This window comes from Neovison vison, chromosome 1, assembly GCF_020171115.1.
Source record: "Neovison vison isolate M4711 chromosome 1, ASM_NN_V1, whole genome shotgun sequence".
Taxonomy (NCBI): domain Eukaryota; kingdom Metazoa; phylum Chordata; class Mammalia; order Carnivora; family Mustelidae; genus Neogale; species Neogale vison.
In genome coordinates, this window is record NC_058091.1 from 235,865,624 (window position 1) to 235,879,722 (window position 14,099).

Consider the following 14,099-nt stretch of genomic DNA (forward strand, 5'->3'; position numbering starts at 1 on the left):
GTCATATAAATCTACATGAATCTTCTATGTCTAATTGGAGTCTATTACTGGGCTACCCATATGTACTTGACTCTGACCACATGGCTCTGTCTCCGGGGGACCACTCTAGGGCAGGCTGTCCCCCAGAGGACACGCAGTGGTATCCCAGCCAGTCTCCTCTCATCACCCTGTTTTCCCACATTTCAGTGTCCACAGCAGCCAAAGTACTCTTTGAAAACCAACATTTAATTGTGTCACTTCCTTGGCTTAAGAAAAATACAGTGATTTCTCCTAACTCCTAGCAGTGGGGCCAGACCCTCAGCATGGGCCCTCTCCACCTCTCTGGTTTCATCCCATGCCATTCCCCTCTGCTTTCCATGCCTCCACTTTCAAGCACTCTACATCCCCTCCTCCTGCTCTGGAAGGGTCCCCCTCTGCTTTACAGATAGGCAGCGCTTGGGGTAGTGCTGAGAAGACTGGGAAGTAGTAGGTAGGGCTATATTGAGAATTCCATGAGTTACTACATGAAACATGCTCGGGACAAAGTAAACACTCAGGAAGTAATAGCTGTTACTGCTTATCCTTTGACTCTTGGCCCACAGCACTTCCCCAGAGAGGTCTTTCCAGTTGTCCCAAAGTCAAAAACCCCGCCAGGTATAATCACAACTCCTTGCATGTATTTATTGGCACAGTTTGAAGTTATAGATATGTGTGATTATTGGATTAATTTTCCCCATCTCTTCTGCTAGACTATAAGCTTGATGAAGGCAAGAACCATGTCTGTTTTGTTCATCATGTATCCCAAGCACCTAACACAGTGCCTAGAGGGTATGGGGCGGTCAGTGTATATTTATCAGGGGATACTGAAGGAATGAAAGTGTGGATAGATGGATGGATGGATGGGTGGGTGGATGAATATATCTGGTAAATTGTTAAACTGGTTAAGATAAAGCAATGAAAAGATTTTCAGAGATCTAAGCACAATCCAGGTACTGTGGATATCAAAATGAATGTTGGATGATAACAAATTACCAATGATCTAGAAGGAGAGTAGTTGAGATTTGCTTAACAAATATTTGCTTGCAGCAGAAGGGAGCCCTCCAGTGAACCTCAGAGGGTAAGTAGGACTGCAGAAAGAGGATGGTTCTAGCAAGTCCTCACACCCTGAAACTGAAGAGCACAGACCTGTTTGTACACCAGCCCCACTGTTCCCTAGCCGCCAATGGGGAATACGCTACTTCCTGTACTCAGCTTCACTTTTCTTTCTATAAGATGGGGTGATAAGAATGCTTCCTCACAGTGGTATCAAGAGGCTTAAGTACATTTTAAAAGTAAAATGTCCTGCTCAGAGCCTGCGGAATGGTAATAATAAACTGCCACTCTGGATCTAATCTGAAGAGACCCGAGCAAGTAACACAGTTTATGCTGCTGTGTTGTAATGAGTAGAGGGGATTAGAAGTGAATCACAGCCCTGTGGAAAATCTTCCATCCTGTAGGTTGGGATGAACTCGGTCCTATCTTACCGAGTCACACGGCTCCATCTACTTGGTGTCTGACTTCCTGTTCCCTTCTTTACCTCCTGTTATGAACCCCAGGTCCTGGAGGTCTCAGCTGGTATTTTCACTAATGACAAAACTAACATCCTGATTACTTGAATCACTGGAATTACTAAAAGTTGAATTTTTTTTTTTTCAAATGTGAATCATTCTGTAGAGACCACTAATTTTCTCTTAATAAAATAAAATCCTAAAGTGATCTAGTTGTTCTTTCTCTTCCCTTAGACTCTGCCAAAAAGGATGGGGAACATGTACTTTTGAAATCACCTCATGTCTCCTTGATTTCCTCACTCGCCAGCAGAAAATTCAATAATGAGCCCAGCACAGCGTACAGGGAGGAGAGAAAGTTTCCCATACCAAGTCTGCGGGGAAGAGACTTGAGGCTGATGGCAGAGTGCAAATGTAATAGCTGCCTGACATTCTAAAGTGAAGGGAGTCTGACCCGGTGGAACAGTTGTGTACTTAAGAAATAGGTGATTGGGTTATCCCTACTGAAAAAGGAGAGTGAGCTGGGGTTATCACTCTTGGTGTGCAACATATGGGAGACTGCAAAGACCTCCCAGATGACAGGAAGGGTCTGTTTCTCCATGAAGGCAAAAAATAATTTACTGCTTGGTGATGGTAGAGGTGGGGTGATTATGGCTGGTGGATAGAATTTGCTTGAAGTGTGATGACTGTGGGTAATGAGACATCTCTAATATAGACAGTCTTAAATGTCCCTAGAAATTATCTTAAATCCTATGGAAATAGCCATACTTGTGAGCATATAATTTTCTCCATTAAATTCAGATAATTTCAGATCTTCAAGCAATTCTTTGGGTGAAAGACGTTATTCATGACACTACATTTCTCTGTCTGGCTCAGAACAGATAATCTTAATAATTGTGTAGCCTAACTCATTTATCTCATTTAATTTTGCAGTAACCCTGCCAGGAGCTCCTCTTAAGACTTCCCTTTTACTGATGAGTATCACCTAGTTGGGAAGTGACAGACACAGCAATCAAGCCTGGGACTTAGATGTCCCAGACTTTTCCTGTTCACAATATTGTCCTCCCAGCATTTACACCATTTCAAGGAGCACAAAGGTTTTTCAAGTCCAGAAGTTTCTACCATTTCCCAAAGCTCCATCTACAAAATGTAAAAGGTCTATCTATGTGTTTAATTAATACCTGGTATTTCCCAAGTGAATTTTGGTTTAAAAGGACTGTGTGTTCATTATACTATTTAATCCTCAACAACTTGTGAGGTAAATATAACTTCCGTTATTCTACAGACAGAAAACAGAGTCTGGGAGGGGGTCAGCATTACCTGCGTGGGTCCCGGGGCCAATAAGTGATAATGGGCTCCAGATTCAAAGCCGGATTCTCTGTCTCCATAACCTTCCTTGCCTTGGCCTTACCATCCCTACCCAGCTTCGTTGTTTTCTCTGCCTTTCCTGTCCTGCCACACGGCCCTTGTGTTCCTTTGCACGTCCTGATGCAAGTAAGCAGATGCCACAGGCCTGCGATTCTGGACAGTCTGATGTAATCATCTTTCTGACCATATCCTCAAGGAATAAATCACAGGAGAGAGAAGCCACTGGCTTTTCTTGTTTTGTTTTAAACAGTAATAGGTGTTCGAGTTGCTATCAGTGTTTGAGGCTTCTAATCAGCCCAAATTGTCTACTCTGTAATATAGGCTGACCTTCTACGCTGATAAACCTGCATCATTACTGACTTCTGCAGAAGTTGGTGTTTGCATATTATTTGGGGGATAGAGTTCTGACAACAGCAAGAACAGCAAGCGTGATAAATCATTATAGGCAGGCTGACTGTGAGGACGACGCTTTCATTTGTACCAGCCAGTGGCAAGCACATGAGTTTATACCAAGGCCAGAAGTAAATTTAGGTTTTCTCTACATGCTCAGTCTCTAGATCAAGCCAGAACAGCAATTTTTGTTTCCATCAATTAGCAGAGCTGGTCTCTAAGGGGTCACAGATGGTTTATTTGCTGTGTTTGTGGCAGCAACAGTACCAACAGAAGCTGGTGTACATCACTCATTTAAATGAGAATGTATAGTCCTGGTTTTGTTTGGTGAGACCTATCACCAAACTAAAAAGTTAAAAAGCAAGCGACTGTCTTTGCATGTCATGGCAAACCAAACAGCTTTCTCATTTTTAAAGAATTATTTAGCCTGTAAATTGACTGACCATTACATAGCATGGTGTCTGATATCAGTTCTCTTTAGGAATCTTTATTGAACATCTCTTGTATGAAAAGTGCTACTTATCTGGAGTACACGTCGTAAAAAAGACAGGATATATCAGCTAGTGCCTGCAAATCCCCTTCTTTTATCCTGGGAACCCCCATGAAATCTGGCTGCCTTGAAAATCAGGACTTCTGTGATCCTCAGCATCACCTAAAGCTCTAAAAGATTTAAGGCAGTAGACGTTCTGAGCCAACTCTCCTGAGCCAGGTCTTGATAAGTACGTTACAATACCCAGCATTACCTAGATCTTATAGATAACTGTGGGCATTCTTCTCCGAAATTCCCATGATATCTTATTGGTTTACTCATACCTTTTTACTACCCTTATTATTATTTACTAAATATTTTTCTTAAAATTGACCTTACCTTTTAATACTTCAACCAATTTACTTAAAAAGGAAAATTAAATTACCTATTCCAAACAGAAAATCAATATCAACAACCATAAATAGAAAAGAAGGTAGCCATAGAAATAAATATAATGAAGCAAAATAGTATTATTAATATTCTAGCTGCATACTTCTGCTCCCAGCGAAGATGTGGCAGGGACCATGGCCACCCTCCTGCTTCAAACAACCGAAATGGACACTGAACACCAGACAACAAAGGACAGTGATCTGTGAGAAAGGGAAACAAGTGAAGTGAGCCCGACATTGGCTCCAGCTTACTGTTTAGAGTATTCAAGCAGCAGTATAGGAAAAGGAACACAGGCAAAATCTAGAATCTCCCGGAATGGAAGACATGTTACTGAGAGTCCTGGGAGAACAGGCTAAGAATTCAGAAGACACAGATCAGAGAGGAGAGAGCTACACTTAAGTTACCCAGAGATATGTGGGAGTTCCCCCTTAAGCCCTCAGCAGAGCACTGCCCAACAATGAATGAATAGGAGGAACCTAGGAGGATGGCAAATAATCCCCCTAATGATTAGAGGACATAGTACTTGGGGCTCACAAAGGGCCAAGTATCGTGCCTGCTCCTATTAGCCAGATTGGAAAACCTCATGAATCACAAGCTGTTAACGTAGACGACCCAGAAGATCTTACCTTGGAAGTGGTGAATAATTATCCCTAGAGTGGCCACTGCTCTGGTATCATTTAACAAATCTTCAAAGCAAAACCCAAAGGAATCAAACTGTTTCCACACAGCTTAATTGTGACTCAGAACAAAACTCAATTATATTTACAGGCACCCAACAAGGTAGAATTCATGATGTTTTGCAATGAATCTGAAAAACTTACTAAACACACACTATGATGAGGAGAAAAAGTAATCAATTAAAACCAACATGGAACTGATATCGATGTTAGAATTAGAGAAGGACATTAAGACAGTTACTATAACTATATTCCGTATTTTTAAAAAGTTAACTAGAGACAAAGAAGATACTAAAAATATCATATCACAATTTTTTAAAAAGATTAAAATTGAGCTTTTAGAAATAAAAATCACAGTGTAAGAAGAAGAATATACCAATGGGATTAATGACACATTACACATTGAAAAAGAAAAGATCCATGGATTTAAAAACCTAACAATACTAACAAAGCAAAATGGAGGAAAATAGAGCTGGGTTTTGGGGGATTTGTTTTCTTTTGTTTAGTTTTTTAAGAAAACAGCATCTTTTAGCTGTGGGACAAGTTTAAGCAACCTAATATATTTGTTTGGAGTCCATAAAGGAGATAAGAGACAAAAAAGGATAGAAAAAAATAGGGGCACTGGGTGGCTCAGTGGGTTAAAGCCTCTTGCCTTCAGCTCAGGTCATGATCTCAGGGTCCTGGGATAGAGCCCTGCATCTGGCTCTCTGCTCAGCAGGGAGCTTGCTTCACCCTCTCTCTCTGCCTGCTGCTCTGCCTACTTGTGATCTCTCTCTCTCTCTCTTTGTCAAATAAATAAATAAAATCTTTCAGAAAAATAAGGAATAGCCCCAAACTTTCCAAACTTGGTAAGAACTATAAACTCATAGATCTAAGAAACTCAATGAAAACTATACTAGGGAACAGTATAATGAAATTGTTATAAATGAATGATAAAAAAGAAAATCTTAAAAACAACCAGAAGAAAAAAGTCATGGTACACAGAGAGGAAAAAAAAAAAAAACAAGAATATCATTGTGTTTCTTATTAAATACCATGCAAGCAAGAAGACAGCTGAGCACCATCTTTAAAGAACCGAAAGTACTGTTAACCTAAAAACTTTACCAAAGAAAAATAACTTGCAAAAACAAAGGTATAGTGAATCTCAATTGGTAGCTTATAGCCATTCTTACAATAAAGATCAAAGACTTTAACATAAAAAAATTAATTAAAAAGACATGTTTAGGCCTAGAGAAGTTGAAAGGATTCATCACAGTAGACTTGCCCTGCAAGAAATATTACAAGTCCTTCAGGAAGAAGAAAAATACTAGGTGGGAATGTGAATTTACACAAAGCGATGAAGAACATTGGATTTGCTATGATCATTTAAACAAATTGAGAAAGTTGCTAGTCCTGGGTTGGACAGCTTAATGTTGTAAAGAATCAGTTCTTCCCGGGGCGCCTGGGTGGCTCAGTGGGTTAAAGCCTCTGCCTTTGACTCAGGTCATGATCTCAGGGTCCTGGGATCCAGCCCTGCATCAGGTTCTCTGATCAGCAGGGAGCCTGCTTCCTGCTTCCTCCTCTCTCTCTCTCTCTGCCTGCCTCTCTGCCTACTTATGATCTCTGCCTGTCAAGTAAATAAATAAAATCTTAAAAAAAAAAAAAAAAGAAGCCAGTTCTTCTCAAATTGATCTATAGATTCATTGCAGTCCAAACAAAATCCCAGCAGGTCTTTTGATTAAAGTTGACAGGCTGAGTCTAAAATTTATATGGAAATGCAAAGGACATCTAGACCCAGCTGTGGCAAACCAGACAGTGTGGTAGTGTCATAAAGATAAACATACAGATCATGGAAGTAGAGGAGAATTCAGTAATAGATCCATAGGTTGATAGACAGTGGATTCTTGACATAGATCAAAAGTAGGTATGAAGGTCATTCAGTGGAAAATGTATAATGTTTTCAATAATGGTATGGGTCAATTGAGTATCTTATTAAAAAAAAAAAAAAGAACTTCAATTCATACTTTATACCATAAGCAAAATCAGCTCAAAATGGATCATAGACTTAAATATAAAATCTAAAGCTATGAAATGTCTAGGAGAAAAAAATTGGAGCAAATCTTTTTGACCTGGGCTTAGGCAAAGATTTCTTAAGTAAGACATCTTATATAAAAGAAAAGTAATGACAAATGGGACAAATTTAATTTGTCAAAATTTAAAACTTTTGCTCTTACAAAACACTCTTATGGGAATGAGAAGACAAGCCACAGACTGAGAAAAATATTTTCAAATTGTATACCTAATATAGTACTTATTTCCAAGATTAATAAAGAACTCTGAAACTCAATCATAAGGAGGCAACAAATTTTTTAAATTAGCAAATATTTTGAAAAGACACCTAACCAAAGAAAATAAACAGATGGCAAACAAAGCCTAACAAAATATGTTCAACATCATTAATCATTGGGGAAATACAATTTAAAACCACAGTGTGACATGACTACATACCTATCATAATGGCTGAAATTGAAAAGACTTGAACACAAGTGTTCATAGTAGCTTTATTTGTAATAGCCCCAAACTGGAAAAAAAAAGTCAATCAGCCGGTGAATGGGTAAACATATTGTGGTATGTTCATTTAATAACACCGAATCACAGAAATCTGTTAAAAATAATCTGTTGCTTGATGGAGGCTTGCTCTTCCTTCAGTGAAAGGCAGATTATCTCTGGTTAGAAAGCCATTAAAGGCACACCAGCATAGAGGCTTTTACCTTGAAGCCCAAAGAGAGACTGAAAGACTATTTAAAAGAGAATAACGTTTGCCTTTGTGATTCAGTGTTATTAAATGCTCTGTCCATGAACCACTTTCAACAACCTCATGTATCAGCAGGTGGGACATGCATTCACCACATACTTTGGGAAACAATGAACCAAGAAAAACCTTTTAAGAGTGTAGCAAGTATTGTGAGGCAACTTCGTGTAATAAATATTCAGTTGAAACTGGAATTCTACAGCCTTCCTTAATGTTGGAACAACAATGACTCTAGACCAACCCTACTTAAGTGAGGTACACAGGTTCCCCTTTGAGATTCCTCCTGGGCCATCAAGTGACCATGGCTTCCTAGAGTTTCTTCATGCCCCCAAATTCTGCATATTTCAACAGCCCATTGGTGTTCCGATCTCTTTTCTCCAAATAGTCGCAATGCCTGCTTTCAGTAGAAGATCTACAGTAGGCAGGAAATATGTGAAAGTACAAATTTCCAGAAGTGGTGGTTAAGTGAAATAGCCACTCCTATCTTATTCACCCATTCTTGCCCTTTCTGTAGATAACATGAAAGTGGACCTTTTCATGTTATCTACAGAAAGGGCAAGAATATCAGGCAGTAGAGAGGGCTCCTGATGGGAATAGTTCAGATTTTTTAAAGATTTTAATTTATTTTTAAAATTTCTTTTCAGTGTTCCAGAATTCATGGTTTATGCACCACACCCAGTGCTCCATGCAATATGTGCCCTCCAGAGGATCACCCAAACTCCCCACCCCTCCCCTCCAAAACCCTCAGTTAGTTCCTCAGAGTCCTTAGTGTCTCATGGTTTGTCTCCCCCTCCAATAGTTCAAATTTTTAACTAAAAAACTATGAAGGAAATGAGGGGTGGAACTTAGGAAAGGGGGAAAGAAGTTGGCTTGGTGTGGATGCTTTCTTGAGATAGTTTGTCTCCATGATTTTTGCATGAAGACTGCAAAATTGAGAAGCTGCCTTATAGTGATTTAAGGATGGATTCATGCCAAGTTTGTTTACAGGTCTGTGCTGAAAACCCACTGTCTCCCCAATGCCACTCCTTCCTCTAACCCATCAATGAAGTATCACAGGGCCCTAATTCCTTAATCAGCATTTAGGCTTTGGGTCTGTGAAAATGCCTGTCCCCTTTGGATGTGATAGAGCTTTCAGCTATCATCACTGGAGAGGATGGAGGTCCTTCTGTCTCTTTTCATGTTCTACTTCATTTCTACCAGCTCCAGGCTCTAGGGATGAGAGTTTGCAAGTATTTTTGATTCTAGAACACCATTTGGGTCACATTTACTAGCTAGTGGAGTCAATATGATGTCAAAAGTCACACCTCCAATGAGTAGTCTTCCTCCCCCTGTGTAGAATTTGTAAGCTCAGCCTTATTCTCTTTAAAGCCTCACATCCTGAGATTAGACTATGTCAGGAGGCCACTAGGAATACAGGAAGATCCGTAGGTCTGGGTCAGTTGTTCTATCTCAGCTTTACCAGGTAGCCATGATCCTGCTTGTAGTTTCTCATATGTAACTCTGTATTTCCCAATACCTCTCTTTGAAACTCTTCTAAGCCAACTCTGAACACACACACACACACACACACACACACGACTGCTGAACCCCTTCTCAGCAAGACCCTGGACAAGGGGCAAGTTACTGAACATTTTTGTGGTTTAGTTTCCTCACCTGTAACATTGAGATACTGGGACATGTATCTCATGGGATTGTCATGAGGATTAAATTAGTTCACATCTCTTGAAGGGCATCTCAGCTCCTTCCACAGTTTGGCACTTGTGGACATTGCTGCTATGAACATTGGGGTGCACATGCCCCGTCTTTTCACTACCTCTGTATCCTTGGGGTAAATACCCAGTAGTGCAATTGCTGGGTCATAGGGTAGCTCTATTTTTAACTTTTTGAGAAACCTTCATACTGTTTTTGAAAGTGCCTGTACCAACTTGCATTCACACCAACAGTCTAAAAGGATTCCCCTTAAGGCAGGGGAAAATGAAAGGGGGGAATTAGAGGGGGAGAAGAACCATGAGAGACTATGGACTTCAGGAAACAAAATGAGAGTTTCTGAGGAGTGGTGGGGGGGGAGTGGGGAGATGAGTTACCTGGTGAAGGGCATTAAAGAGGGCACGTATTGCAATGAGTGTTATATGCAAATAACGAATCATGGAACACTAAATCAAAAATTAAAGATGTACTGTATGGTAACTAACATAACATAAAAAAAGAAAAAGAAACAAAAACAGACCAGAAATACAGAGAATAAACTGGTAGTTACCAAAGCATGGTGGGGTGGCATGGGAAGGTTGAAGGATGATAAAAATGGTTTAAGAGAAATGGGAGATACAGGCTTCAGTTATAGAAAAAGTAAGTTACCAGGATAAAAGGTACAGTGGGGATAAAGGGCACATAGACCATGATACTGTAATAGTGTTGTAACAGATGGTAGCTACACTTGTGGTGACCATACCATAAAGTATAGATCTGTCAAATCACTATGCTGCACACATGAAACTAATGTAATATTCTGTGTCAACTACAAAAAAAGAAAATAAAATGGTAAAATAAATAAATGAGTTTACATCTCAAAGGTTATTAGATCAGTCCCTAACATATAGAAAGAACTCAGTAAACTTTTGTTTTTTAAATATGTTAAGGGCTTTTCCTTTTGGCTTGTTTAATTCCTTTCTCTGTCACTCTGCTTACATGTTTTTCTGTGTCATTTTCTGTCATTACCTGCTTAGGTATCTCCACGAGGCTATAGTTTCCTTGAGGACAAAAGCTGTGTAATTTCTGTTCTTTTAATCCCTGGCATTGAGCAGAGTTTCTGACATATAGATACAAAGAAGATGGAATCAATAAAGAAGTCACTGGATGAAAAATTTAATACCTCACAAACTAAGGATAACCTTTTTTTGCTATGGGGAGAAAAAAAAAGAATGAGAGAAAATATACCAGATCATTAAGAGTACTTAGCTCTGGAGGGTGAAACGATGTGTAACAAGTATTTTCTTCTTTCTTCTTTTCCATTTTTTCCTTATAAGGAGGGTGTGGATAGGGGTAGAGGGGTTACACAACAGTGCATGCAAAGGACTGAGCTCTGCTCTAACCAGAGAGCTTCAGGGATTACATTAGTAATGATGACATGAGCTGTAGTCACAAATGAACTTGGAAATTTTAGCATCTTAACATAATAGAAATTTATTTCTCGCTCTCATGTTGAGGGTGTGTGTGTCTGTATGTATCCATGAAGTCATTCAGGGACCCAGCCCCATGGAGGCTCCTCCATCCACACATGGTTGCCAGGTCACCCTGGTGTCTACACATCTGGCCAGTGGACTGGGGAAGAAAGGGCATGAGTAGGTTCATATGGGAGGTGTACCTCACTTCTGCCCACATTCCCCTGGTCCAATTTGAGTACCATTGCTCAACTGGCAAGAGGGCAGTCTAACAAGAAAAGGTAGTCTAGCCCTATGTCCCAACAGAAAGGAAATGGGTTTGGTGAAGGGGTAAAAGATGAGTTAGCTTTCCTCCTCTGCGTTCTGTCCAACCTAGCCTGTTGATTCAACCAGCTGGCCTCCCCTCCTCTTCTCTCTCCCTTTCCATTTATCTTCCACATGGCTGCCAAAGTGACTTTTCTCAGATAAATATTTGACTTGTCACTTGCCTTGCTTAGCTCTCTTTCAGCAACTAAATAAATTTCAAATCTCTGTAGACTAAATCTCTCAGTCCATAAACTCAAGGGTACAAGTAATATTTCTGTTTGTGACAGGATTTAATTTCAGTGTTGAGCTCCCATCTTGCCAGGTAGTAGAGTTTTCTCCCCTTTATTCTGGGTAGGGTCTGAGTTCTTGGGGTATCACAGTACGAAGCCCAGAGTGGGCATAAGATCCTCAGTAGTGACCTCAGAGGGGTTTTCTGAAAGAAACCTATGCATCTCTTGCTATCAGAACACTGCCAGAAACCATCTTGAGAATCGCATTCAAATTGTCAGTAAAAGGAAGCAAACCAAACCCAGGGTACTGTAAAACAAACAAGCAAACAAACGAAATAGGATAAGAAAATGAGTCACTGGGAATGGGGGTGGAGGAGCCATTAAAAAAGAATTCATGGCAGAAGTGGAAATCTCTTGTGTACTTATCTTTATAAAAGAATAGAAAAGCAACTTGAAAAAAGAAGTCTAGTATATTAGCCAGCTAGCTAGTGTACGGTACAAATGAGTGGCAGCATGTGTTTTAATACTTTTTATTGGAATTATAATTTATCTCTAAGCACCATATTTACATTTTATACAGTTCCACTGAAACCAAAGTGGAGCTTTCACTTTAATATTTCCTGGCATGCAAAATAATTCCATCAAACAATATAAAAATATATCTGTTTTTGCTGAATTATACTCACATGTATGAAGAAAGGGGATGTATCCAGATACAGAAATGACAAAACATTACATCTAGAAGGATCTTTCATCTTGTGTATAAAGAGACTGGGGTATTCAGAAGCAATGACTCACCGAAGATCTTGTAGTGACAAACGAGGGCCTGGATCAAGACATCCACACTTACTCTCAGCTGGAACAATCTGGATGGTGGAGGAAATTGGCACATTTCACTCAGAGATCCAGAACATAGAGGCCTTGAGAGCTGCTGGAAAATATATGTCAAAGCATAAAGCAACAGTCAGCAGCCATAGGTTTCCTTGTATTCTTAACACTTTCTACCTTCTTCTGGATAGATTAGAACTAACTTCTACAGCTCTAAATCTCCCTCTGTCTAATGTGATTTCTTGCCCACACTTACCAGTCACCACGTGCATTCCCCCTCCTCTGTTTTCAGCACCCCATCTGGACAATGATCCCACCCCAGAGCATGCAGTCTTGGGGAGGATCCTTTCCAGCATCTGCTGTTTCTTGATGGAGGAGAGTCCATGTAATATGTTAGCCAGTGAGAGACCTTCTTGTGGACATTCAAATCTTAATCAGAGTGACACGAAGATGAAAAAACGTTGGAGCCAATTCATCCAGTGACAAACCCGGAAGAGACTGTCCATTGCCTGCTCCCAAGATACCCAGTACTTCCCTAGCACCCATCTTTCTGAGAACTGGTTGTTTAGCTTTTCCTTCAGTTTGCTGTGTCATTTCAGATCCATCCAATAAATTTCTTTGTTTCCCTAAGTTTGTTAATTTGGTTTTCAGTCACTTGCAAATAACCTGAATTGATAAAATATTCAGTGGGCAGCCCTACTGATCCAACTCCATTTAACTGACTTAAGCAAATGGACAGCATGCTGATGACCAATATCTCATATGACTGAATCTAGTATATCCATGCACTCCATTTGAGTTTTGTACTTACCAAACATTGTAGTGTTTGTTCCCAAACCTTATCATGCCAATTACACATATGGTTGCAATTTCATAATGTAATTAAGTATTAACTGATAAGTACTTGCTTCAGCAACACATATACTAAAATTGGAATGATACAAAGATTAGCATGCCCCTGTGCAAGGATGACTCCCAAATTCATGAAGCATTCCATTTTTTCCAAAAACCATTATGTACCTAAGAATATCAAAGAGGTAAAATATCTGTACTCTGAAAATTATTAAACACTGATGAAAGAAATTCAAGATGACACAAAAAATGGAAAAATATTCCATGTTCATGGATTAGAAGAAGAGATATTGATAGAATGTCTATATATTACTCAGATAAATATACACATTTAATGCAACCTCTCTCAAAATAGCAACAGCATTTTTTACAGAATTAGAACAAACTATCCTAAAATTTGTATGGAACTACAAAAGATCCTGAATAGCCAATGCAACCTTAAAAAAGAAAAGCAAAGCTGGAGGCATTACAGTTCCAGATGTCAAGTTATATTACAAAGCTGTAGTAATCAAAATAGTATGTGACTGGCAGAAAAATAGACACATAGATCAATGGAACAGAATAGAAAACCCAGAAATGAACCCAAAACAATATGGTCAATTAATCTTAAACAGAGCAGGGAAGAATAGCCAATGGAAAAAACACTCTTCAATAAATGTGTTGGGAAAACTGGACAACAACATGCAAAAAAATGAAACTGTATCATTTTCTTACACCATACACAAAAATAAATTCAAAATGTGTTAAAGACCTAAGTGTGAGACAGGAAACCATTAAAACACTAGAAGAGAACACAGGACATAATTTCTCTAACATCAGTCATAACAGTATTTTTCCAGACAATGTCTCCTGAGACAAGGGAAACAAAAGCAAAAATAAACTACTGGGACTACATGAGAATAAAAAGCTCCTGCACAGCGAAGGAAAGAATCAACAAAACTAAAACGCAACCAACAGAATGGGAGAAGATATTTGCAAATGCTATATCTAGATGATAGAGGGTTAGTATCCAAAATCTATAAAGAACTTATAAAACTCAACACCCCAAAAACCAAAC

General features: G+C 39.4%; 1 non-coding gene across 1 annotated transcript; it reads left to right on the forward strand.

The window, feature by feature from the left end:
• The first annotated feature begins 13,090 nt into the window (after positions 1–13,090).
• On the forward strand, positions 13,091–13,193 carry LOC122897976. The gene has a single exon (XR_006382754.1). It is a non-coding gene; the product is annotated as a U6 spliceosomal RNA (small nuclear RNA).
• The last annotated feature ends 906 nt before the right edge of the window (positions 13,194–14,099 follow it).